Source organism: Dipodomys merriami, unplaced genomic scaffold, assembly GCF_024711535.1.
Source record: "Dipodomys merriami isolate MVZ:Mamm:240054 unplaced genomic scaffold, mDipMer1.0.p SCAF_36, whole genome shotgun sequence".
In the NCBI taxonomy this organism is placed as follows: Eukaryota; Metazoa; Chordata; class Mammalia; order Rodentia; family Heteromyidae; genus Dipodomys; species Dipodomys merriami.
The window spans coordinates 2,071,169-2,096,246 of NW_027205159.1; the positions used below are offsets into that span (position 1 = coordinate 2,071,169).

A 25,078-nucleotide genomic window follows, 5' to 3' on the forward strand; every position below is an offset into this window, starting at 1 on the left:
GCCAAATGAGTACAGTGATTGCTATGGCATTCACAGTTCTCAAAGCCACACTTATTGTTTTGATGGGTCCCCAACCGAAAGACCAAAAACTGAGATCTGTAGACAACATGGCCTAGAGCCACCTGCTTGGCTGTCACTATGCTGCCCTGTGATGTAGTGGTATCCAGGCTTCTGAGGTGGGGTGGCTTTAGGTCACAGCCACTGTTAACAGTAGTAAGTTTGAGAGACTGTTTGCTGCTGGCTTCACAGCCTGGAACATAGCACATGGTTTTGTGGGGACATGAAAGCAGCAACTGCTAGTGGAGATGCTACATGTAGTCTTAGGGCAATCATTCTCTGGGTCCTATAATTTAAGGAAATTCTAGAATGGAGCTTTCTTATAATTACTACTCAAGTCCTACTGCCTTTTCTTCCTCACAGTTTTTTAGAGAAGTGCCATCTGTACATGCCAACTGGATAATTCCAACTCATTCTTCAGATTATAGCTCACCCATAGCTTCCTCAGAGTGTCTAAGGCCATCTCTCACCCCGAGTTCTCTCCCACTATGGCATCACCTCATCATAGTCCTCTCATGACTGAAATTCAATAACTGATTCTTTAATAACATCTCCTCTCTCTACAACATATACTCCAGGAACACAGAGTTCCTGTGTTGTTCTGAACTAAGCTCCATGTGTACTACCCATGGGTGAAGACAGGAATAAATTTACTTCCTGCAAAACTGCTGAGTTTCTGCATGGCCAAGATCATAGCTAGCAAGACAAATAGAAGCCCACAGATTGGGAGAAGATCTTCCCCAGCTATATAACAGAAAAGGGCCTCATATCTAAAATAGAGCTCAAAAAAATTAAGTCCCCAAAAAACATATCCTCAAGAAATAACCACCCCATTAATAAGTTAGATAAAGATTTAAAAAAGAGACTTCTCTGAAGAGGAAAGAATGGTCAATAGACACATGAAGAAATGTTCAACATCTCTGGTTATAATAGAAAGGCAAATGAAAACTACATTGAGATTCCACCTCAAACTAGTTAGAACAGCCATTATCAAGACAGCTAATAATAACAGATGCTGGCATAGAATGTGGCCTAAAGGGAACACTATTACGCTATTGGTGGGAATGTAAACTTGTTCAACCACTCTGGATAGCAGTATGGAGGTTCCTCAAAAGACTAAATATATAGACCTATGACCCAGCAATCCCACTCCTGGGCATTTATCCAAACAATCACAAACAAGGCCACACAAAAACTACCAGCACAACTATGTTCACTGTAGCATTATTTACCATAGCTAAGATATGAAACCAACCTAGCTATCCCTCAGTAGATGAATGGATCAAGTAAATATTGTACATATACACAATGGAATTCTATGCTTCCATCAGAATGACACTGCCCCATTCATAAGGAAATGGAAAGACTTGGAAAAAATCATATTAATGAAGTAAGCCAGACCCCAGGAAACACAGACTCCATGGTTTCCCTCATTTATAATAATTAGTATATATCTAGGATAGTCATAGCGGAGGATCATAATAGGTCAATAGCTATGTACATGTGACCATATAAAATAATGCTAATCAAAGCAAACTTCAAGATATGGAAACAAGAGTTTTTTTTTTTTAAGTGTACTGTTTGCAGTTTTTTTTCTTTTGTTTTGCTTTTGTTTTGCTTTGTGGTTTTTTTTTTTTTTAACCTTTGGTTTATCCCCTGTTGTCTCTGTTTCTGACTTTGGTACCTTTTATTTTGTATATTAAAAGGGAAGGGGAATCACAGAAATCATGGGGCAAAGGGTAAGCCAATGCAACAGACATTGTTGGACATTATGTTGGAAATGAACTTCACAACTTGTGGGGGAGGGGAGTCAAGGGAGAGGGAAAGCAGGAAAAAATAAGGGAAGGGGTAATACTGAAATATACTCATCACCATACTTATGTAACTGTAACCTCTCTGTATATCACCTTTACAATAAAACTAGTTAGTTAGTTAGTTAATTAACTTACTTCCTGCAGCTGTGAGGAACATGAGGCCTATCAGAATCAGCTCTAGGAGTTTTGAAGATAATAGCAGCTTTCCCAAAGATCATGACTTTCACACCCTCCCATGTATGCCAACCCATCACCTTTTCCTGGAGTTGGAGTACTGCTTCTGAAATAGGCTATCCTAATAGATGAAGGTTAGAAAAGATGTGTGAAGCTTGGCATGGCACCATATATGACTGCAACCATCTCTTACCTAGAATTAGTCATTTGTTCACATCTCCTGACTGAGGCCAGAAAATTGACATAATTTGTCCCAAGCCACACAGTATCACAGCAGAGATTGTACCAGAACACAGGATGCCTGATCTATAGTGTTAGATATTTTCTCCTTCAGAAATGTTTCCCCATCACAAGACTGTCCTTATATCACCTCCCTTATTAAAATCCAACTTGTCAAAGGGAATCCTGAGACAACCATCTCATAGGCTATATGGTAAAGTCTCATTCAAATGATGGATTTATGGTCTATTGGAATGTCCCTGCCCTTGGCATTCAGAAAAAAGAATCTGCTGTCTCAACTGGAAAACAGATCCTGTAGCCACAACATTTCTTTCATTTCTACCTACAGGTTTCTAAACATTCCTATAGATGACAAAACAAATGCTAACCTGTCAATATACCTCCTATTTTTTTTAAGTTAGAACAACTAAATTAAACCATAATCTCACATTATCCATACAACATACTAAAAATAACTCTTCCAATTAAACTCTGGGCTTGAATCCTTGAAGTCAAGTTTCTCCTGAATACTACACTTGAATTGCATTTGATGTGATTTATATAAACCAAAGGTTGCTTAATGATGACTTCTCATAATCGTACGCTCACAATCTTGAACATTTTCATTACCTGCTATGTTAAGGGAACCAGTAGAAAAAAAATAGGGATAGGTGGTGCCAATATGACAAGTCCAACCATGAAATTCAGTGGTATACTTGGACAGACACCAGGTCATTACATACTAGGAAGACTCCTGATACAGTAGAGGAGGTGTCAAACTGAGACCAGGACCAAGCGGCTGAGACCAAGCAGTTTCAGTAAGTTCTGCCCTTAAATCACAGCTTGGTTAGTCTGGCAGAGGGAGGCTTTGAGCCTTTTCTGGAACATTTCTCCTGATGACTCAAGAAGAATATCACACTGATTTGGATTCCTAGGATTCTGTTTGGCTTGAGTGGATTTATGGGACACTGTAGCACAGAAAGTGTGAGTTATGAGCAATCTTGGAGCTAATTTCAGGCAAAATCAATGACTTGAACCAGGTAGAAAATCCATGACCCATAGGAGGGAAGTATTTTGTTCAAAATACTCAGCAGGTAGCAGGATCACACCGTGAGAATCCACATATAGTTTCTCAGCACCAGCACAGTATATTTTCTCCAATCTCTCTGTTTCCCTGCACTCAATCCTCAGAATTGGTTCAAATTGAAGTTCAAACTTTCATGCTTTAAAGTAGGGAAATGGGACAATTCAATAGTATCTGGGTAAATTTCCTCCCTTCTCCCATTCTGCAAATTCTTTAACATCGAGTTACCATCTCTCACTCACTAACCTCCAACATCATATGCACTGACCAAAAAGAAAGGGGGTGGGAGATAATGAACAGACCAAAGGTTAAAACTTCTATTCCTCCTGTAACATTAAAAAACCCAGAGGGCAAGACTTGGTATCCTCAGATGTGGTAGCATGAAATTTCACCTCATCTTTCCTACAAATACAGAAGGGGCAGGAAGGCAGGTAGGCATGGGAAAGTAGCCGGTAGCACTTTTTGCCTTCTGAGGTCTATCTCAAGTCTGCTTTCAGCTATAGTTTGTGCTTTGATTATATTTACATTTTGAAAACTTCCTATGTTTATGATCAAGATTAAAATGTGCATATAATTTACATCTCCAAAATTGTGTTTATATTTTTCACAATAAAATTACTGCTTCCCTTGGAAAGGTACCCACTGAGAAGGGGGGGGGGGTTGCACAATGTAAATTTTAATTACTCTAGGTTTTGAGAGTTTGGAGCTGTTGTTTCATGCTGAGTTGCTGAGCTGCTGTTTGGTATTTACTCCAACTCTCATGAACCCAACTCATTTCCCTATCATTACATTTTGAAATCTGTCATAACAATCTCACCTCATTGAACCTCCAACTAAACTTCAATTAAAACCTAACATCCCTGGCTGATTCTTCTCTACAGTCTTGCTATCGTGTATGTTCTCTCAAATCCTACCATTTAAATATACACACTTTGTCTGGGAAGGGTGAGGAACTAAGCTCTGGGAAAGGAGAGCTCAAGAATCCACCAGGAGCTTGCTGCCCCTGACAGCAGAAGTCCCTAATTACTATGCACAGCACACACCACTGTAAGAAGCAAGGCTTAAGGAGAACAGGCTCAATCAAATCAGGGAAAATGGCATTTCATCACAGAGGAGATGAGCTGAACACATCCTACTTTGAAAATAGTTTAACTCTTCATCAGATTCATTTCAGGTGGAACTTTCATTCTAAAATACTGCTAATTTAAAGTCACAGGCCTTGGTTTGTCTGCAGGTCCTCAAAAGAGTATTTAGAAATGGCTTATCCCATGCACATATCTAAATGCTCCTGCAGAGCTTTATTTAAACAGACTTTGTTCTTCTTGATTTACAGGAAATCTGATCAATAAAGAAATGAGATGTAAGCAGTACAAGGGGATCTAAACTCAAGTTCAAGAACCATTGTAATTGCACAGGAAGCTCCACCCCTATGCTGTGTCCTCAGCCTTACCCTGAGGACAGGGTCACCAGTGAACAAAGGAGGAAGGCAGTCAATGATCTCCCAAAGTTAGCTTGTCTACACCTCACCTGAAATGAAACCTTCCAAAGGATATACTCTGTTCTCCTCCCCACCCATGGCCCAGATTCATCTCTGCCCTGTTGCTTTCACCCGATCAGGCCATGCACTCTTAGTAGGCCACTCACATCCAGTTCTGCTTCTGTGATCTTAAGTGTTGCACAAAAAACAAGCAAAGGAAATTACCAAAAAAGATATATCTCATAAAAATGAAAGCAAAATGATTGCAGACTGGAAATATTAACATCAACTAAAGTCTAGGTCTCATTCATACACACACCTGGGCATATGTACACACACACATTCATATATGAAGCAGGAAAATTAGGGCATTAATAGAGCATTAGAAGAAGATATACTAGGAAGAAAATGAAGAGAAATTCAGTGTGCCCCTACTTTTACAAAGAAAAGCTACATAAGAAAATATAGAATTTCAAAAGATTATTAAAGTTAAATTGGTAGATTTAAAGAACTTTGACTGCTGAGAAGAAACTCTACTCTGCCTTCTCCACGATGTATGAGATTGTAGTTTCTGCAATGGTAGGTAAAGAATTGGTTGTATTACTTAAATATGAGATACACAAAAACCCTCTGAAAATTCCAAAAAGTATTGTTTCACAGTCTGAACCTTTACCCACTGGTCCGCCAAAACCTATGAGGAGAGGAACTAAATACAGTGCAGACATAAAAATCTCCTAGAATCTTTTAAATTAAGCACAAACCACATCATACAAATAACTCTTTATATTTGCAGGGAATAATAGTAAAACTCAGTAATATAAAACTCTTAGTGCCACAAAGATTGTCTAAGAGAAAAATTCATCAAGTAAAGGCTTTCACTATTTTTTTCCTCTAAGATGTTGTGTTAAAGAATTTAAAATTTAAAGGAAAAGCCAGGCCCTGGTGGCTCCATGCATGTAATCCTAGCTACTGAGAAGGCTGAGATCCGGGGAAATAAGTTTGAGGACAGTCTGGGCAGGAAAGTCTGTGAGACTGATTTCCAGTTAACCACCAAAAAGCCCGAGGTAGAGCAGTGGCACAAATGGCAGAGCACTATACTTGAGCAAAAAACCCTCAGGGATAGCATGTAGGCTCTGAATTCAAGCACATACACACAAAAAAAAACTTTAAGAAAATCCAAAAATAATACAAAAGAAGGCAAAAGGATAGAAGTAACAAGTGAGGAAAAACAAAGTCATTTATAGCAAATAAAATCAAGGGATTTTACAAACCCTAAATATATTAAAAACAAAAGCAAAATTAAAAAATAAGCTACCTATAAGGACAGGCAAGTCACACACAAATCTATTGAATAAAAAGAAGCTCAAATAAGCATAATTTTAGATAAAAACATCATATAAGGCACTATAATTTTAAGAGGACATTGATATTAATTTTAAAATAGAATACAAAGTCAACAAATATAACACCTTAAAACAGGAAACTTCTTGAAAAAAATGTATGAAAAATAAGATTTTGGACTTACAATCTTGAAAATGCAAACAAATAAAATATATAGTAATTTTTTTTCAAGTCAGTTTTAAAATGAAATATCTCACATTTACAGAAAAGTAAGTTCCTGTCCACTTTCTCTCCCAAAATATAACCTAATGGAAAGCTATAGAATTTATTTTATTGAATTAGAATAAAAACCCAACAGGAAGCCGGGCGCTGGTGGCTCACGCCTGTAATCCTAGCTACTCAGGAGGCTGAGATCTGAGGATCGTGGTTCAAAGCCAGCCCGGGCAGGAAAGACTGTGAGACTCCTATTTCCAATAAACCACCAGAAAACCGGAAGTGGCGTTGTAGCTCAAGTGGTAGAGTGCTCGCCTTGAGCTGAAGAGCTGAGGGACAGCGCCCAGGCCCAGAGTTCAACCCCCACAACTGACCAAAAAAACCCCCAAAAACCCAACAGAAGAGAACTGGTCAATATCCCTTATGAAAATAAATGTGAAATCCTCAACAGATTAGTAGCAAATATAAATCAATAAAATATAAGAACTGGTGGGATTTCAGAAATATAAAATGGGCTCAATATTGGTAATACTTGGAAGCACTAGTCACTAACTAAACAAATTGTGATCAATACAGTTTACTAATTTTAAAAAATTATTATCTTGGAAAAACCCCAAAGACTTCACTTTATTAAAATAGGAGGTTAATAAGGGGTTGGATATGAAATAAACAAAGACAAAAGCTTTTCTCTGTAATAGTCATGAACTGATTTAAAAATATAAGAATTCATGTTATAAGATAAAGAAAAATATATAAATGAGGATAACCTCAACAAGCAATGTTTGCAATATGTCTAAGAAAATAGTATTCTGAAGGATATAAAATAAACAAGAAAAAACTAGACCAAACTTCTCAAATAACTTCCAACCTTAAAGTATAAACTCAAAGAAAAATAGGGAAAAGAGAAGAGCACAAAGGATATTACCTTAAAAAAATACTGAGGTGCAAGTCAGGTAATATAAAATGAACCACCATAACGCATACCATACCTATGGCATTTGGCACATTCACAATGTCACGAAGAACCATCATTTCTACCTACTTTCAGAATATCACCACCATTCCAGAGTAAAAACCAATACCCAACAAGCATTTTTCTACATTCATTTGACTCTCTATATTAACCTTCATATATGATTTTATTGCATTAAAAACTACAGGTTAAGCATTTGCTTCAATTTGAAGTCTGAAATGCTCTCAAATCCCCAACTTTTTGAGTGCTGACAAGACATCACAAGTAGAAGACTCCATACCTGACCCCATAGAATATATCAGCCAGAATACAGAAAATCCTTAAAATTCTGTATAACTTCTTGCCATGTATGTAAAATATACCTGAAACATATATGAATTTCATATGATAGACTTGCAATTAGATTTTATACTGGTTATACCATCTCTTTTTTATAAGTTTGTGATCACTTCTTATCAAAGTCATTGGTACCATCCAGTAGCACTCCATATCCGTTGACTGAATAATTAAGTAGCCCACACATTAAAAAAGAAAAACAAACTTTTAAAATAAGTTTTCTTATTGTGAAAATACCATACAGAGGGGTTACAATTACATGAGCAAGGTAATGAGTACATTTCTTATCAAGCATGGTTGCCTCCTCCTTTGTTAGAAAAACAAGCTTTCAAAAACATGTGTTAGCTGGGCACAAGTGGCTCATGCCTGCAATCCAAGCTCCTCTGAGGATCTCAAAACCAGCCTGGGCAGGAAAATCTGTGAGACTGTTATCTCCAATTAACTACCAGAAAGCTGAAGTGGCACTGTGGCTCAAAGTGGTAGAGTGTTAGCTTTGAACAATTTAGGGACAGCACCTAGACCCTGAGTTCAAGCCCCATGACCATGTTTATAATCCTAGCTTCTGGGGTGGCAAAGATAGGGAGGATTACAGTTCAATGAGCTTTTTCTTAATGAATAAAGCAGGCATAGTCGTATGTGTCTATTATCTAAGCTGTATGGAAAATGTAAATAGAAGGACAATGATCAAGGCCAGCCTAGGGAGAAAAAATCAAGATCAAGATTTTATTTGAAAAATAATTAAAGACAAAAGACATTAGGGGGTATAGTTCAAGTGAAAGAGTGCCTTCTTTGCATGACTTCAAGTTCAAACCCCAGTATTGTTACAAACAACAACAAAGCCCTCAAAGTTTGAACTTCCTAAGTAACCAGAGCAGGAACCTACATTGCAAGGAATGGATTTGCTTTATCCAAACAACAATAAGTCACCAGTTGACTTAAAGACAAATTCTTGCAATATTAATATTTATTTACCTCATTAAAATAAAGCTACAGTTATTAATTAGTATCAAAACCATTTGGAAGTAATTTGACTTCCCTGGTCCCCACACTGCTATCTGTAAATTCAAGAACAAGTATAGCTTTTTATCAGTCGGTAACCTTATTAAAGAGTTACAAACTGAACATCCCTAATCTGAAAATTGAAAGCAAAACCATGAAACGTCTTAAGCAGTGATGTGAAGTAACATGTAGAAAATTTCACTTTATCTCACCTGAGGATTGGCAGCCAAAATACAGGCATGCAAAAATATTTTATAAAATTTTATTCAGGCTATGTGGATAGAGTATAAACAAAACAAATAGATTTCATATTTAGTCTTGGGTCTCTTGCTTCAGATGCCTCACTACTAATATGTAAATATTCTTTTTTTTTTTTTTGGATCCGGTCATGGGCCTGAACTCTGGGCCTGGGTGCTGTCCCTCAGCTCTTCAGCTCAAGGCTAGCGCTCTACCACTTGAGCCACAGCACCACTTCCGGGTTTTTTTCTTTTTGCTTATGTGGTGCTGAGGAATCGAACCCAGGGCCTCTGGCATGCAAGGCAAGCGCTCTACCACTGAGCCAACTTCCCAGCCCCTATGTAAATATTCTTAAAATCTGGGAAGAAAAAAGGAAACTAATTCTGAAATACCTTTAGTCTCAAGCATTTTGGACATGAATACTCAACTTGTACTAATTTCCTTGCAGATTCCTAGCCACAGGACAAAGTTGTTCAATTATGACAATATTTTTATAGTGACAATTAGTTATCTTAATCTGAGCTTGTAGATAAAAGTGCATTTGGCTCTCAGTTAAGTGGTCTATCAGTGTACTGACCTTGTAAAATCCTATTGATGAGTTAAAGAGATTAGAACTATAGATTGACTTTACATCCTGATCACTAACTGATACCTAGTATTTTTTCACAGGACTGTATCCTCACCTAAGTGCCAAGTTCTGTATAGTATAATGGGTCATCTTTACACTGCCCTGTCAACACTGAGCAAAGAAACCACAGATCAGTCATATTGAACAAGTGCTTCCTGTTTGTAATTGACATTGACAAGAACACTTCAGACCTCTGTGTTCTTTTATCTCAAATCGTTACTCCCAGGCAGAGGAAGAACAGCAGGCTAAGGCAGGAGTGACAAGAGAGAGCTATTTCACATTCACACGACAGGCAGGAGTTGGGAAGACTTCTGAAATACCCCATCAGGATTCTCAGCCTGCCCCACAATCTAATAACAAATAACATAATATTCATCAAAAGCAAAAGCTAATATCACATCCCTATTTTCGTCCTGAAAGGATACAAGGAGATATATTGGAAAAAATTTGATTATTAATCAGGAACACTCTATTCTTCTCTAATCTTGAAATTCTCAACACAAAGGCTTGCAAAATGGAATAAATAATCCAATGTGGCTGAAGAAATTAACCAGTTAATGATATTAATGATACTAAGGACTGTTCTAATGTGTGTCCACCAGTAAGATATACAGTAAGTTCTCTTTTAATACGAGGTCAAATGACTATTGTTAATGGCAAAAAGTGGGGCTATGAATTTGACAATACAGATTGGAAATCCCTTATCCAAAATTCTTCATATCAGAAGTGTTTCAGGTTCAGAATTTTGAATATTTGTGTACACATAAGGTTATTTTCAAATTCATATAGAAAAATAAAAGACCCCGAATAGCAAAAACGCTCCTCAATGGAAAGAACACTGCTGGAGGAATATCAATACCAAACTTCAAACTCTACTATAAAGCCATAGTAATCAAAACAGCTTGGTATTGGCATAAGAACAGACCTCAGGACCAATGGAATAGAATTGAAAACCCAGAAATGAACCTACAGACCTATAGCCATCTAATCTTCGATAAGGGAGCTAAAACAATATAATGGAAGAAAGACAGCCTCTTCAGTAAATGGTGCTGGCAAAATTGGTTAACTACATGTAGAAAACTTAAGCTAGATCCTTATATATCACCCTGCACCAGAATCAACTCCAAATGGATCAAAGACCTTGAAGTCAAAGCAGACACTCTGAAAACATTACAGGATGGAATAGGAGAAACCCTAGGTCTCCTTGGCTCAGACCGAAATTTTCTGAATAGAGACCCGGAAACACAACAAATCAAAACAAATGGGATTGCATAAAGTTGCAGAGCTTCTGCAGGGCAAATGACATAGCTAGCAAGATCAATAGAAAACCCACCGATTGGGAGAAGATCTTTACTAGCCATACAACGGACAAGGGGCTCATATCTAAAATATACTTGGAACTCAAAAAATTAAACCCCCCAACAACAAATCCTCAAAGAAACAACTGCCCAATAAATAAGTGGGCGAAAGACTTAAAGAGAAGCTTCTCTGAAGAAGAAAGAAGAATGGCCAATAGACACATGAAGAAATGTTCAGCATCCCTAGCCATCAAAGAAATGCAAATCAAAACAACATTGAGATATCACCTCACTCCAGTTAGAACAGCAAAAATCAAGAACTCTAACAACAACAGATGCTGGAGGGGATGTGGACAGAAAGGAACTTTACTTCATTGTTGGTGGGAATGTAAACTTGTTCAACCACTTTGGAAAGCAGTATGGAGGTTCCTCAAAAGACTTCACATAGAACTCCCCTATGACCCAGCAATCCCACTTTTGGGCATTTACCCAAATGTTTACAAACAAGACCACACTAAAGCTACCAGCACAACTATGTTTATTGCAGCATTATTTACCATAGCTAAGATATGGAACCAACCCAGATGCCCCTCAGTAGATGAATGGATCAAGAAAATGTGGTATATATACACAATGGAATTCTATGCCTCCATCAGAAAGAATGACATTGCCCCATTTGTTAGGAAATGGAAAAACTTGGAAAAAATTATATTAAGTGAAGTAAGCCAGGCCCAAAGAAACATAGGTCCCATGGTTTCCCTTATTTGTAATATCTAGTATATGTATTAGTCAAGCGGAAAAGGTCAGATAATGTGATGTCAGGAAAATGAACCCTTAGATGTGTATTTTAATGTTTTTTTCTTTCATGCATGTGTTTCTAATGCATTTATAAGATTATCTCTTTGTTGCTTTGAATGTCCCTCCCCCACAGTATAACCCCTGCTTTCACTATATTTGATGTCAGTATAACCTGTGGAGGAGATGGGGAAAAACCAGTTCTATAAGGATACAGGTGGACCTGCTGCAACAATGAGAAGTACAAGTTGTCATGTCCAAAACGAGCTTTACAACGTTGGTGCGGGGGGGTGGGGGGGGTGGGAAGGAATAGGATTGGGATGGGGGGGAGGGGGGAGGCTGGGAAGGGATGTGAAGGGTAAACAAAGGAGGAAGCTGCAATGCTTGGTAAGAAATGTACGCATTATCCTGCCCATGTAATTGTAACTCCTCTGTACAGTATGTTCACAAATAAAATTAAATTAAATTTTTTTTAAAAAAGGTTATTTTCAAACTGGAAAACAAGCTCAAAATTCTTCTGTCTTAATATAAAAGATACCTTATATACATAGCCTGAAAGTATCTGGGAGGACAAAACCAGGGTTTATACTCAGAGATTCAACATAGTATGTTGCTTTTTGCCCAGTCCTGTGCCTGGACAATCCTATTTGATATTTATCTCCATAGCAGGAATGACAGGTGAATATCACCATACTCAGTTTCTCCTGTTGAGATGGAGTCTTAAAAGCTTTGTTGCCATGGATAGTCTAGAACTCAGTCTTTCCAATCTCAGCCTCCTGTGGAATTGGAATGATTGGCACAAGTCACCAGGCCCAGTTTTTAGTTGAGAAGGGTTCTTGTGAACTTTCTGTATAGACTAATCTCAAACTGCAGTCTTATCTTAGCCTCCAGAGTGGCTAGGACTATAGTTGTGAACCTACACACCCAGCTTTGAAGGTACTTTCACACACAATATTTTAGTACTCTGGTGTAGTTATACTATAACCCATTGCATATGCCCTCAAAAAGTCTGGGATTTTGAATTTTAGATGTTTGGATTAAGGATTTTCAACATATATTCTATTTGGTATAATTTATTTATTTATTTGAGCATTAAATCTAAGAGAAATAAAGGATAGACTTAGGAATAGCTCTTCATATATCATGCTCTTCATAGACCTTTTCTCCATTATCCCCTGATCTCCTCAACATGTCTCAGGTCTGCCTGACTCTGAGAACAGAGTTCATTCAGTATCCCCAGCACCAACTGTTTCTAGGGATACCTTCTGAGGAGACATGTTATAAGGACATGCTGAATAAGTATGCATGTTTTTACTCATTTGTAATAACTAGAATTTGTCTATAAATCTACAAGTAAACCAAATGGAGAGTAAAAGACAAAATTTACACTTGACCATGATAAATTAAAAAGGACTCGAAACATTCACACAGTGAGACCAAAGGAGGATATTCTTAGGATAGGATCACAGGGCTCAATGTAAAATGATGCTTATCAAAATGAACTCCAAGAGAGGCAACAAGAGGTTTTTAAAAATTGTACTGTGTCTAGTTTGTTTTCTGTTCTTTCCCCTTTGTTATTTTTTTAAATTACTTTTGTCTTGCATGTGTTTGATTTGGGATGGAGAAAAGAAAGCACAGAAATGTTAGGACAAAGGTGAACTAAGTCAGCAGTGATACTCACTAGACACATGTTGGAAGTGAGCTATATAACTTGAGAGGTTGAGGAGTCAGGGGGACAAAAACTAGGAGAAAATAGGGGAGAGGGCGACACTGTTCAAAAAAAAATGTACTCATTACTTGACTATGTAATCATAACCCCTCTGTACATCACCTTTATAATAAAAAATTTAAAAAATAAAATAAATAAATAAACCAGTTCAAATTGACAGAGAAGCAGGGGAAAGAAGCTGGGAGATAGGTTCAAGAAGCTTTGAGAACATGACTGAGAACCTGGTACTTACAAAGAAGATTCTGGTATCTACTGTTTCTATTTCACACTATCCTATCTACCTAAGCAGTGGGCAGCCTTAGACTTTATCTACTTTTTTTTTTTCAGTTAGGTGTGGGGCTTGAACTCTGGGCCTGGGCATTGTCCCTCAGCTCTTCAGCTCAAGGCAAGCATTCTACCACTTGAGCCACAGTGCTACTTCTAGGTTTCTGTTGGTTAACTGGAGATAAGAGTCTCATGGAGTTTCCTGCCTTGGCTGGCTTTGAACCGTGATCCTCAGATCTCAGCCTCCTGAGTAGCTCGGATTACAGGCATGAGCCACTGGTGCCCAGCAGCCTTACTCTTTAGACTACCTTCCTGGTCATCTAAAATTGTGTTGGCTGAAGAGAAAAATTTCAATACTTAAAGTCTTATATTTCTAAATTTATTTAAATGCCATACATATTTTTATTTTCTTTAATTTATGGAATTGGATGGCCTTTTCATTCTTGACTCTGATAGCATATATATTATTAGTTGGTCAGTTCCCAGGATAACAGCATGCAGGTCCCTGCATATGACAGGTTAAATGTCAGTTCCTGGAACTTGGGGCACCTGGAGTGAACCTGGATATTAACTCTGCATTTATCTTTTCCTTTAAGCCTTGGAAGTTACAGCTGACCATTGCATTTCCATGAAAAAAAAATCAACAGGTAAGGTCATAAGCTGATACAAGGCAGCTCAGAAGGCAAAGGGCTGTGCTTCAGGCCCCTGTATCCTTTCCATTGACAGACAAGGCTGTCTCCTGACACTGGCCCCAAAGCCTGCGGGTGGGGTCCCAGGGAAGGCAGTCTCATCTTCATGTCTTCACAACTATCTTTCCTAAGCCCCATGGAATGGTCATCCACCATCACTGTGGTTTCACAGCGTTAGGCTTCTCTGCCTTCTCCCAAGCAATTCTCTCTTATGAAGATAACATCAGGCACATTTCTGCACCCAGAGTCTTCCTTCTCAATTCATAAAATGTTGATTGTGGTTTTTTTTTCTGTTTTAGTTTTCTGTACCCTTTGTCTTGTATATACGATTTGTGGAAGGGAATGGGAACCACAGAAACATCAAGACAAAGGATGAACTAATGCAATAATGATACTCACTTAACACTATGTTGGAAATGAACTATACAACTGGGTGTGGGGGAGGGAATAAGAAGGGGTAAGTGGGAGAAAATGAAGGAGGGGGTAACAGTGTTTAAAAAGAAATGTACTCATTACCTTACTTTTATAACTGTAACCCCCCTGTTCATCACCTTTACAATAAAGATTTTTAAAAAAGAATGAAGGAATGTGATGTCAAAGGGGAAGCTTAAAAATTATCACACAGTAAGACCAAAGAAAGATGTCCTTAGGAAAGGATCACAAAGACTCAATAGCTATGTGCATTTGATTATATAAAGTGGTATCTATTGAAAAGAATTCCAAGAAATGGAAAGGAGTTTTTTTTTTTGTCATTTTGTTTTTGTTTCTCCTTTGTTATTGTTTTCTGTATCTTTTGTCTTGTATGTATCTCTTTGGGGGAGAGTGGGGGGAACAGAAATGGTGGGAAAAAGAGTGAACAAATGCAGCAGTGGTACTCACTAGACACTATGTTGAAAATGAACTGTACAACTTATGGGGATGTCAGGAGGGGAAACTGGGAGAAAGCAAAGGAAGGGGTGACACTCTTCAAAAAGAAATGCACTCATTACCCGACCTATGTAACTCCAACTCCTCTGTACCCCACCTTTACAATAACAATTAAAAAATATGCAATTTAGTCTGAAGAGTAAAAGTGAGCAAAGGTTGGCTATTACTTAGGTAGATAGCTTAGTGTGAAATAAGCACAAAATGAACAGATGACAGGAAGCATGACAAAGATAACAAAACATGACTCAACTTCTAGTTTGTTTCTTCTTTCATATCAGAAACCATCTTCGACAAGCCAAGAGGGAACTCACATCTCAGCCATACTAAAACAATGCTTTTTTTAAGCTGCTTTATATGGCTATTTTCTTTAGATGCACCAATGGTATCAGAGGAACTTGCTAATAAGGTTGCAGATCCCATATCTTAAACAACTGCCCCATTGGGAAGAGGCCAATGCTGCAGCTAAGGGAGGACTGGATCAAATTATACACTTCTAAGTTCATTGTAGGGTCCCCAAAAATCACACTAGAGACTGTGTGGTATAGAAGGTGGGAATATGGACTTTTGCAAACACAAATATTCCAGTTGTTGCAGAGGTCCCCTCCAGGGGGGTTACCTGGGTTCCATAGAGCTCACCTTTCCAATTCCTACATCAGGGATAATAACAATACCCACTAAAGGCAAGGACTAAATGAGATACTGCATGTAAAGCATTTAGCAGATGCCTTCTACATTATGAGTGTTGAGTAAACAAAAATGATTAGTTGAGTCAGAGTATTTTAAAGAAAACAATGATTACTAAAGGAGACGTAACTCATGAAGACTAGACAAAGTTATCTCTACAACTGTCCTCTTCATCTTATAATGTTTGTATTTGTCTAAGCAGGCCATATGTCTTAGAGATTTCTCAAAGAGAAGATGGATTTGATTTGCATTTCTTTTATGGCCAGAGATGTTGAATATTTATTCATGTATCTATTGGCTATCCTTATTTCCTCTCCAGAGAAGTCTCTTTTGAATTCTTTAGCCCACTTATTAATTGGGTAGTTGTTTCTTTGAGGATTTTTAATTGGGGGTTTAATTTGTTTGAGATGTAGGTATATTTTTTATATAAGGCCCTTATCTGTTGTATAGTTAGTGAAGATCTTCTTCCAATCTGTGGGCTTTCTATTTATTTTGCTAGCTAAGTTCTTCGCCATGCAGAAGCTCTGCATTTTTACGCAATCATATTTATTATCTGATTTGGAAAAGGAAGGACAACAAAATGGTGAGACAAAGAACAAAGGGTGAAATAATGTAACAGCGATATTCACAAGACACTATTTTGGAAATGAACTTTATAACTTGGGGAAAGGAGTCAGGGTAGGGAAAGTGGGAGAAAATTGAAGGGGGTAACAATATCTGACAAGAAGTGTACTTACTACCTTACATATGTAACTGTAACCCCTCTGTATATCACCTTGACAATAAAATTAAATTAAAAAAAAGAGAAGGTGGAAATGAATGAATTGTCATATAATTAAAAAGACTGGTAGATGCTTCAGAAATACTATATACCATACAATTATTGTGTGGTTAGTTATGTGTCTGGCACATTCTAGATTCTACGAATCCAATTTTGCTCTCCTATTACCGTATTGAAGCATAGTAGGAGCTGAAATGCCATGTGGAAAAGTGTCAGAGGCATAGTACTGTGGATGGTATCACATGTGCAATCTCCTCATTTGGTGACTGTGGTCCCTCTGATATTCAAGACATATATGAAGACATAGATTAAGGTGAAAGGTCTCCGTCCCTATTACTTTTCCTACCTATAAGATGTAATATTTTTTTGGGCTGGGAAGGTGGCTCAGTGATAGAGTGCTTGCAGCCTTGTATGATTGAGGCCCTGGTTAGATTCCTCAGCACCACATAAGCAGAAAAAGTCAGAAGTGGTGCTGAAGCTCAACTGATAGAGCGCTAGCCTTGAGGTGAAGAGCTGAGGGACAGCACCCAGGCCCAGAGTTCAGGCCCCATGACTGACAAAAAAAAAAAAAAGATGTAATATTTTTCTTTCTACTGTGAAAATATCACTATTCTGAGTAATCACTGTGAATTTCGTGCCCACCCACCCAAAGTCTACAAAAGAAGGACAGACTAACAATGGTCTGAGCATTAAGAGAAGGCTAAAGGAAAGTGGACACACTCATCCCTGGAAGAAGAGTGAAATGTAATGGTTCATACTGGATGACACCTACATTTGAATGATATCATTATAGTAAAGAACTCAAACTTCAAAACTGGGCAGGGACTCATCAAAGAAAGAGAACTATAGACACATTTCTTTGATGAACATTGATGCAAAACTTCTCAACAAAATTTTGGCCAATCGACTTCAACAATTCATCCAAAAAATCATACACCACGATCAAACAGGATTCATTTCAGGGATGCAAAGCTGGTTCAATATACGCAAATCAATTAATATTATTCATCACATCAACAGGAGCAAGAACAAGAACCACATGGTTATCTCAATAGACGCAGAAAAAGCATTCGACAAGATCCAACACCCCTTTATGATGAAGGTTTTGGAAAAATTAGGAATCCATGGAACATTCCTCAATACAATAAAGGCTGTATATGACAAACCTACAGCCAGCATTATACTCAATGGTGAAAAACTAAAGCCATTTCCTCTTAACTCAGGAACAAGACAAAGATGCCCACTCTCTCCACTTCTCTTTAATCTAGTATTAGAATGCCTAGCTACAGCAATAAGACAAGATGCAGACATAAAGGGGATCCAAATAGGGAAAGAAGAAATAAAACTCTCCCTCTTTGCAGATGACATGACCTTGTATTTAAAGAATCCCATAGACTCCACTCCCAAATTACTCAAGCTGATTCAAAACTTTGGCAAAGTAGCAGGTTATAAAATTAACCCCCCAAAATCAATGGCTTTTCTGTATGCCAACAATGAGAAAAGTGTGGCTGAAATTAGGAAAGCAACTCCATTTGTAATAGCCCCACAAAAAATAAAATACCTAGGAATTAACTTAACTAAAGAAGTGAAGGACCTCTATGATGAAAACTTTAAAATCTTGAAAAAGGAAATCAACACAGAACTTAAAAAATGGCAAAACCTCCCATGCTCCTGGATTGGCAAGATTAACATCGTGAAAATGGCAATACTTCCCAAGGTTATCTACAAATTCAACGCGATAACTATCAAAATTCCACCCTCATTCTTCAAGGAACTAGAAGAGGCAATCCAAAAATTCATATGGAACAATAAAAGACCCCGAATAGGAAAAACACTCCTCAACGGAAAGAACACTGCTGGAGGAATATCAATACCAAACTTCAAACTCTACTATAAAGCCATAGTAATCAAAACAGCTTGGTATTGGCATAAGAACAAACCTCAGGACCAATGGAATCGAATTGAAAACCCAGAAATGAACCTACAGACCTATAGCCATCTAATCTTCGATAAGGAAGCTAAAACAATAGAATGGAAGAAAGACAGCCTCTTCAGTAAATGGTGCTGGCAAAACTGGTTAACTACATGTAGAAAACTTAAGCTAGATCCTTATATATCACCCTGCACCAGAATCAACTCCAAATGGATCAAAGACCTTGAAGTCAAAGCAGACACTCTGAAAACATTACAGGATGGAATAGGAGAAACCCTAGGTCTCCTTGGCTCAGGCCGAAATTTTCTGAATAGAGACCCGGAAACACAACAAATCAAAGAAAGGTTGGACAAATGGGATTGCATAAGGTTGTAGAACTTCTGCAGGGCAAATGACATAGCTAGCAAGATCAATAGAAAGCCCACCGATTGGGAGAAGATCTTTACTAGCCATACAACGGACAAGGGGCTCATATCTAAAATATACTTGGAACTCAAAAAATTAAACCCCCCAACAACAAATCCTCAAAGAAACAACTGCCCAATAAATAAGTGGGCGAAAGACTTAAAGAGAAGCTTCTCTGAAGAAGAAAGAAGAATGGCCAATAGACACATGAAGAAATGTTCAGCATCCCTAGCCATCAAAGAAATGCAAATCAAAACAACATTGAGATATCACCTCACTCCAGTTAGAACAGCAAAAATCAAGAACTCTAACAACAACAGATGCTGGAGGGGATGTGGACAGAAAGGAACTTTACTTCATTGTTGGTGGGAATGTAAACTTGTTCAACCACTTTGGAAAGCAGTATGGAGGTTCCTCAAAAGACTTCACATAGAACTCCCCTATGATCCAGCAATCCCACTTTTGGGCATTTACCCAAATGTATACAAACAAGACCACACTAAAGCTACCAGCACAACTATGTTTATTGCAGCATTATTTACCATAGCTAAGATATGGAATCAACCCAGATGCCCCTCAGTAGATGAATGGATCAAGAAAATGTGGTATATATACACAATGGAATTCTATGCCTCCATCAGAAAGAATGACATTGCCCCATTTGTTAGGAAATGGAAAGGTTTGGAAAAAATTATATTAAGTGAAGTAAGCCAGGCCCAAAGAAACATAGGTCCCATGGTTTCCCTTATTTGCAATATCTAGTATAGGTATGAGTCAAGTGGAAAAGGTCAAATAATGTGATGTTAGGAAAACGAACCCTTAAATATGTATTTTAATGTTTTCGTTTCTTTCATGCATGTGTTTCTAACGCATTTATAAGATTATTTCTTTGTTGCTTTGTATGTCCCTCCCCCACAGTGTTACCCCCGCTTTCACTTTATTTGATGTCAGTATAACATGTGGAGGAGATGGGGACAAACAAGTCGTTTAAGGATTCAGGTGGACCTGTTGCAACAAGGAGAATTACAAAATGTCATGTCAAAGCAAGCTTTACAATGTCAGTGTGTGTGGGGGGGGGTATGGTTGGGTGGGGGGGAAGGGGGAGGCTGGGAAGGGAGGTGAAGGGTAAACAAAGGAGGAGGCTGCAATGCTTGGTAAGAAATGTATGCATTATCCTGCCAATGTAATTGTAACCCCTCTGTACAGTATGTTCTCAAATAAAATAAAATTAAATTAAAAAAAAAAAGAACTCAAACTTCCTTGGAGTCATTCCAGACACAGAAATTTACACTAAAGAGAGTAACGTGAAAGTTTTTTTTCACAATGAGAATTATACAAATAGACTGCCTGATTTACAAGTTTGATTAGAAGTCGAATGAATGAAAATTAGTTATTAACTCATATCTCTAACATTGTATATTCTTCAAACTCCAAAAATACAATTCTGGCTATTTCCAATAAAAGGCTGAAAGGCAAGTTTCTGTCTTCCAGTTACTGCAGTACTGTAAGTTTAAAATGAGTTATTTATGATGAAAAGAACAAAATAAGATTCTTTTTTTGTAGATGCTAGGAATAGAACACAGGGCCTTCCATATGCTAGGCAATTGCTCTACCCCTGAGACATACACCTAGATTGAAAGAATATTCTAGTAACACCAACTTGAGAGTATTAAATAGATGTTAGTACAATATGCACTGAACTAAATGGACTAACTAGGTATAAACTTGAGAAAGGTAATATATGAATAAAAGCATTCAAACATGAAAATCTATCACAACCCTGTCTACACTGTTTAACATTAAGCATTTTAGTTCTATGTACTTATAACTAGCAAGCTATAAAAGATCCCACCCATAGGAATATAGTGAGGATTATTTAACGTGATACTTACTACTGATTTACAGAAAGAAGAATGTTAACACAGCTATACCTTGCAGCATAGATATTAAACTTATTATTGAGAAAAATACTATACTTAGGTAACATTTACTATAGTACTAAACCTATAGGTTGCTATGGTCCAGATATGGTTTGACTGTATCCCCCAAAGGTTCAGGGGCTGAAAACATGGTTCTTAATATGGCAAGGTTCAGAGGTGGTAATACCTCTAAGAGTTAGGACCCATTGAAAAGTTATTAGGCCATAGAGATGCTGTTCTTGGAAAGGGGATCAATGCTAGTTTAGTGGGTCCAGTTAATTTCTGTGACAATGGGCTGTATGATGTGAAGTTACACCACATGCTTTGTCTCTACTGCAACAGCCATGTACTTTTATGCTTCTGAAAGAAAAAGGTCCTTACCAGGATACTATTCATGCTATTTGGACTTTCCAGCCACCATGAAACAAATAAACCTTTTTATAAAGTCCCAAGCCTCAAGTGTTTTCTTATAACAACACAAAATATACTAAAACTCAGGCAAAACCTTGTTTAAAAAATACATCATAAATGGTGCTTCAAACAATATAGGAGGGATTTTTCCAAAGGAGGAAGCAAAGCCTTGGTATTCATGATATTCCATACTTTTGTTAGGCTTGACTGATACTATTGTGTTGGTAATGATTAATAATTAAACTTCAGATGCCTGCCTTCTTTTGTGTTATTTTCCCAGTTCCTCAAATTTTATCTGTCTAAATACTTTACAAAAATATTTTGAATATTTTGAATTCCAGTAGAAAATTATAATTGAAAACTTATCACTTTTGTATCTGTAATATCATCACTTTATCTTCTATTTTGAGAACTGCTTGAGGCTTCTCATGGGCCTGCCGGGTTAAGGTTCAGAGGAAGAAAACTGCCTACAGCACACAAAGACTCACTTTTTAGTTTCTTTTGTAATTCTGAAACTATAACAATCAACATTCCCATTAAGCAGAGAGGAGGCTTCTGCTCTTTCCACAGGAAGCTCAGTGAAACAGGAAACACCTGACATGGTTCTAGCTATATGTGTGTCTTTAAATCTCACTATACCTTTGAGCTGATAGGATTTGTTACTCAACTCACAAATAACCCACCCACACTTCACAACAATTATGTTAATTTTTGGTCTTATTATACATATAGCAGAGTGTAACATTTCATATTAATTTCTCCCTGATTGTGAATGACTAAGACCAAACAACTTAGCCTAGTCCTAGCACAAAGACACTTAAGCAGTCATGAGCTGGAAAGGATGATAATCCAGGGCAAATCAGGGTGAAGATAACGTCAGACATTGCTGGTCCATGACATTAATTACTCTCCAAGCCAAATAGTACAGTGTAATCCTCATTCCTCACTTAAAAAAAAAATCAAAGAAATCTTAGTAGGGATAATAATGGACTTGGTTTTAAAAGGAAAGGCCTTCAGTCAGCTCTGATCAATACAGCCTGTCCTATTTCCTGCTTTTAGCCTATGAAGCAAGACAATGCCTTTTAAGTTGGCACTATTCCTACTGTGCCTCCAAAGAAGAAAAAAGTCCACCAAGAAACTATTACTTAATAGCCACACAGTCAGTTTGTAGAATAACAACACACTGCAGGAGAAAACTCCCAGGAACACACTTGATGACAGTATAAGTCAAAGATCAGACAAGACAATTCTGTTCAGGGAACTCAACTTTGCCTTGTGAAAGAATTTGTTTCTAGAAAGTCATCTATGAATTTGAATTGATGTGCTGTTTTATTCATTCATAGAGGACTGCTGGTCACCAGTGCCATGCTATACTGGAGTTAAGGTGAACAACACAGGCAGAGTATACACCTCATGGAGGTGATAAGACATGGACAGCAAGACCATGAGAAAATATACAGAACAATCCTAGACAGTAATAAGTGCTTACCAGAAAAGCAAACAAGGGATCAGGATTCCTTTCAGCCCTAACATTACTCATATAACCAAGGTATGAGTATAATGAGGATTTTCAGTTATTTGGATGGAAGTCCTAAAATCAGAGAGTATACCAATAACAGAAGGTGTGAACGCCAAAAATACAACATAAAATTGAAAAGAAGCAACATGTGATCCAATTTCTACCACATCCTCAAGATCCTCAGAAGAAACTATTTATAATTTAGATTGCAGCCATGCCGAAAAGGTAGAGAAAGAATCACAGGTTTTTGAAATGAAAATTTGCAAATAACATGGCAGTATTGCAAAATGCAAATGTAAATGCTGCAAAGCCATCTGTTCAATATTACAGCAACATCAGGGAAAGGATCTGAAAGAAATGATGTTTGAAATCATTAAAAAAAATAACATGTCAAGTTTAAAATACTCAAGAATCTTAAAACTAACATCAACACATTCAGCAACCATATGGCTGTACATCAGGTTAAAAAAAAATCACCCTGCTTGCAATTTCTACTTTAGCCCAATAATTCCTAAAGCATTTTCCCTCATTTGTGTGTTCTTTTATCTATTGAATTCCTTGTTGTTTACAGTTTCTTGAATTATACTTAAATCCCATTTCAGTTTTTTCTCCTTTGTAAGAGATAATATGATAAGAAAGACTGAGTTAACTCTTCCAGAAAAGGGGATGTGAAGGTAGTGATATAAAATGCTTCTTGAACACATTTAGCTTTGGCTTATTTATAAATCTTTTCTGATCACACTGTCTCAGTAATAATTGCTAATAACCCCATTGAGTATTAGAATTATCCAAGCACTCTGCTAAGTGCTTTGCCCTTATATGAATCACCATGATTTATCAAGTAGCTTCTATTATTATCCATTCTTTGTACATGATAAACTTCAAATTCATCCAGGTAGCACATGACAGGGCTATAGTCTAGACCTAACTGTATGGATCATGTGGTGTCCTAAGCTGCTATTATTGCTACACGTCCATGTTCAGATGTCTGTGTGGGCAACCCCAAGTTGACTTTTCAAAGTGAATAAATGAGTGACATACATCTGAGGGGAAAGCTCGCTTCTGGTCCCATTAAGGAGAATCTTGGAAAAGTGTCTTCAATTACACTCAATTAAATAGTGAAGAAAAATATCTCCCCAGAGTTGGGGAAAAGAGGAACAAATGGAACAAACTGAATGAAATAATATCACCAGCATTATTTTAGAAGACAAGGATCAGAAAACTTCCTTCTACAGAGAGATACTTGGCCTTGCAAATCATTTTCCCTAAACTTACTTCACTGCTTCTGTCTATTGATACTGTGTAATAATAGTAGCACCTGGCCTGACTGATGCTGTCTTGAACATCATTAGCAATCATGGCTAGCCTGGAACTCATGATCTTCCTGTCTCAACTTCTCAAGTACTGAGACTATTACAGGTATGCAACATCATGTATAGTCTAAGGGAAAAGTTTTTTAAAAGATACACAAGAAAGAACAAATTACAAGAGAAAAAATAGGAATGACTTTTGAAAAAAAAATAGAAGGAAGACATAAAGGTACAGATTTTCTTCAGAATGTAATAAAATGCTCAAGAATGGATGATGCTAATGGTTGCATAACTGAATATACTAAAACCACTGAATTAGACACTATGAATGGATGGGATATATACAGTGAGTTATTTATCAGACTGCTACCAAAAATTAAGAAAAATCCAAAATCTGAAAGTATTTGTTAAATATATAATTGACAGAAGATATGTAACTAAGATTAAAGAAGACAAACCACTCAATATGACATAAGCAAAAACACAATAATAGGGGCTGAAGAGACATAGAAGCCACTTGAATGGCCACTGCTGAAACAAGACAGTAAAGTAGTATTGGAGTATATCAAAGTATAAAATAGATCTGTGACTTCATAGCAAGCACTATCTCAGCCAAAAGATCATGTTCAAGATCAACAATGGTAAGTCATGTTGACAGCATGTACCCTTGATATGTGTTGAGAATGACATTTGCTCCTTAATCTTTCTCCCTAAATCCACAGTCCCAGCTTGAACATGGGGAAAACACCATATAAACACAAACTGAGGCGTGTTCTACAAAATGGTATTTCTCAAAGCTATCAATATGATCCAAAACAAGGGCAGTCTGAGAAAATGTCACAGCCTCTATAGAGTCTGAGGA

The 25,078-nt window shown here is 37.4% G+C and overlaps 1 protein-coding gene across 6 annotated transcripts in view; it reads right to left on the reverse strand.

Moving 5' to 3' along the window:
- Aff3 (ALF transcription elongation factor 3) overlaps positions 1–25,078 on the reverse strand; it is a 579,697-nt gene that overhangs the window by 271,333 nt on the left and 283,286 nt on the right. The window lies entirely within an intron of this gene.